The sequence below is a fragment of the Vidua chalybeata genome, chromosome 3, assembly GCF_026979565.1.
Source record: "Vidua chalybeata isolate OUT-0048 chromosome 3, bVidCha1 merged haplotype, whole genome shotgun sequence".
In the NCBI taxonomy this organism is placed as follows: Eukaryota; Metazoa; Chordata; class Aves; order Passeriformes; family Viduidae; genus Vidua; species Vidua chalybeata.
In genome coordinates, this window is record NC_071532.1 from 88,352,369 (window position 1) to 88,356,080 (window position 3,712).

General features: G+C 37.7%; 1 long non-coding RNA gene across 1 annotated transcript; it reads left to right on the forward strand.

The window, feature by feature from the left end:
- The first annotated feature begins 1,670 nt into the window (after positions 1-1,670).
- Positions 1,671-2,953, forward strand: LOC128784965 (uncharacterized). Its single transcript, XR_008429701.1, has 2 exons — positions 1,671-1,762; positions 2,864-2,953. It is a non-coding gene; the product is annotated as an uncharacterized LOC128784965 (long non-coding RNA).
- Positions 2,954-3,712: the final 759 nt, after the last annotated feature.

Below are 3,712 nucleotides of genomic sequence, written 5' to 3' on the forward strand. Positions count from 1 at the left end.
CAGTTTCTACATTAAAATGTGAATTCATCCATTCATCCATCTTTTTTCTGGAGAAATTATTGTTCTTTCAATGGTCTATAATTTTCTGCATGTTTTTCTTCACAACAGAAAACTTACTATGCCTTTCTCTGTTCATATATGGGTCCTTATATACTCCTATCCAAAACCAAGGAAGTGTATTTCACAGACACACAGATGTTGCTATTGGACACGAAATGAGTACACAGAAGTTTGGTAAGTTCAAAAGAGAAAAAGAGCTAGTTTTATTCAAACATCTGGTATTTATAGAATTCCAAAAGTGATGTGGATTGGAGGATTGGAGGATTGGAATTACCACCTCTCTTACCACACTGGTCCAAAGATCAATCAATCATTTCTCTTCACCCACAGAGAAATATGTAAACTATCCTATTTATACATGAAATTGTGTGGGAACTCTGATTCTCAAATACGTAAACATTATCAGAAGGCTAAAGAAGTTTTATGAGAACTTTAAAACTTTCAAAAGAACTACAAAAGAAAATTTAACACTTAAAAATCAGGGCAACACACAGAAAAGATTCTGAAAAGCTGCTTGATCTTCTCCATCCCCAAGCCCTGGAATTTCATTCAGTTCAGACCATTTCAGTCACTTCTGCCATGTATCCTCCAGTTCCTCCTTGATTCAGTGAAATACTACTTCCCCTGCAAGTATGGTGTATTCCTACCATCCCTGGGCCAGAAATTCTCTGCACCATGAAGAATGCCCCCCATCAACCCAGCCCCACTCTGTGTCAGCCCTCGGCAGCCAGACATGGCTGGTCCTGGACCTTTTCCCTGCCTGTTTTCCTGCCTCTTGTATCTTTATACTAGGGAACCCTGACATCGTCTTCCACAGCCAGGTGTACTCTGTTCACCTCCTTCAGGATCCACCCACATGTGTTATGAAGTTCCAAAGTTCTTTATAAATACAACCCAAAATTTTAAAAAAAGTACAGAGCACACTTACTGCAATATATAATTTGCAAGGAGAGACACAATAAGTGCATTGTTTAAATATAAAGTCTGATTTTCTTCTCATGCAAACTGCGTTAATCCTGCAGAACAACAGGCAACACTGTAGGAAATAATCTAGCAATATTTTTGCAGCCACATAGGAAATCACAATAATGGACCAGACAGGATGGTTTTATTTTTAAGCAAAACCAGTTTCAGTTGTTGATACTCATCTTCTCCTATCTACGTACTCACAACTCTAAAATGTGTGAGCCCCAGTCATTTGTCCAGCATCCAGACAATAACATACATGAACTCCAACTGTCAAATGGTTCTTTCATCTTTTTATGTTGGTGACCATGTACTGGCTTTACATAAATCTTTTTGTATCTGTTAGGATCTTTCAATTTCTCCATCCCCACCTCCATTAGGGTTTGCTCACTGCCCTTTGTCTCCCAGTCCTGGTGGGAAGCTGCAGGTAGATGTGCACTGAGATCTTGCTGACCATCAGCACACATCATTCTCATAGGCCTTCTTCTTCAAGTCAGGACTTTCCCTCAGTGCTTCCACACCCAGACATTCCCTGGCTTAAGATTCCTGTAATACTTACTCTCTATGACACCATCTACGTGAGAAAATTCTTTGTGCTGCAGGTTGCAGGATGTATTTTGAAGAAGGCTGGGAGTTCAGTAATGGATACTTCTTCAGAAGACGGTGCCTAGAATGATTTTTGGGCAAGACAGTTTGAGCTTGTACCCCAAGACTGCGTTCTTTGGAACTCTGTTCTGTGAGTTGGATATGCCTATTGCACCAGTACAAACAGCGCACTATGAGTAGTGGGGGAATCACAAGAATACAGACTGAGTTTTTCACTTGCTACTCTCAAGGTTCATTTATGTATCTCAGAGCCTGTGTAAAATCCCATCAAGGGAAATGCATTACTTTTAAATAAATTGAGTGTTAGGAAATTTCCAGCAATAGTCATTTTTACTTTAGTACTAACTAAGACAGAAACATTCCTATAAAACATTCTCAAGCTATTCTTTCCATAGAAGATCACACACATCAACAAAAACCAAACAACCCTGAAACTAAGACAAACAAATGAAAAACCCTTCTGATAGAAAACTGCTATACATATAGGTTTCCTATGTTCTCACAACATTCAACCTAACATATAGAAATTGTGAGCAGAATAGGAAAAATACTATGTATTAACTATAAAAATCTAGACACAAAATTTAACAGCCAATAGATGACTCACCTGATATATTTGCTACTTGTTCCAGAGCCCATGTATTTCTCTGCTCTCCAAATTCAGTGTCTGAGTATCAAGCCATCTGATACTGCCTAAACACTACCATGGACTGCCTTCCCCTCAGTAGCTCCTGCCTCAACCCCAAAGTGTCACTTACGAGTATCAGCAGTAGTACTGCTATAAATTTGAACTTTACTGGGCATTACTCCACCCATATTGCTCATCTCAGACCTGCTTTTTAGAAGAAAAGGTCACAGACAACAACGTGCCCCTAAAGCAGTTCACAGAACTGATGATGTTGCATCTCCAGCACTTGAAAAACCAATGACTTCCCTCTGACAGAATAGCTAAAGATCAGCCTTCTTGTAAGTCTGAGCTACCATGGCTGCTAACAGCATCAACACAGCAATAATATTATTAAAAAAAAAAAAAACAAATTGAGGGTCTAGATACTTTTCTGCATGTCCTTTCAGCTGGATATATATATATATATATAAACAGTATGTGGGTGATATTTACTTATATATTCTGCCCTATTCTGTTCTGTTCTGTTCTATTCATTTCGTCTGTGCAATGTTCTTTCTTCCAGCTACAAAAATATTCTTTTTCTCTTTTTCTTTGTTATTTCAGTTGTCCAGTATTCAAGGCTGTTCGACCGCATCTTGTTCACCACCATGAGAACAATTATATTGACAGAGAAGTGTCTCTGACTAAAAAGTATCAATGCCTCTGAAAGTATAACACTAAGTGCATTGGTATATACCTCAGGCTTCGTTGGGGCTAATAATAATAATAATAATAATAATAATGACAGAGAGATGTGTGATGCTCCCATGATGAGAGCTCTGGGCTCTAAGAGCAACTCATTTGTTCAGCTGCTTTTCTGACCTCCCTGCTTTGTCATTCCAAAACAGTAGCCCAGCAGTGAGCTGCCAGGGCAATACACAACATTTTCTGGACGTGAAAGATAATGATACATCCCTGAAGGAAAAAAAAAAAAAAGGCTTAATCTAAACATGTCAGCAGCTCCATGCATGGCCAGAAGGTTGCCTGCATTCAATCCTCAACATGAATTTTGCCTTGAGAATTGGTAATGGGAGTGGTTCTTAGCATCATATTTTAGAAAGCTGTGATCAGTCTGGGGTTTCAAAGTGGCCTGGTTTCATACTTTTACAAACAAACAAACAAGAAAGAATTCTGAAGAAATTTTATTTTTAAAAAAAAGCATAATAACCACACAGTGGGATTCCTAGAAATTCCTATCTGAAGCAGGCATTTTGCTAATATAATGCTTCATGTATAAACTGAATTGACCTACAACAAATTTGTAAAATTTCATTACAATTTATCCTACATAATACAGAGATTATAAAATATAACAGAAAAAGATAACTAATTGGTGTTATATTTATACCATCAATACTTTCTTTACAGTAAGAAAGTATTTACAATAAAGTTCTAAATTTACAATAAAGTTCT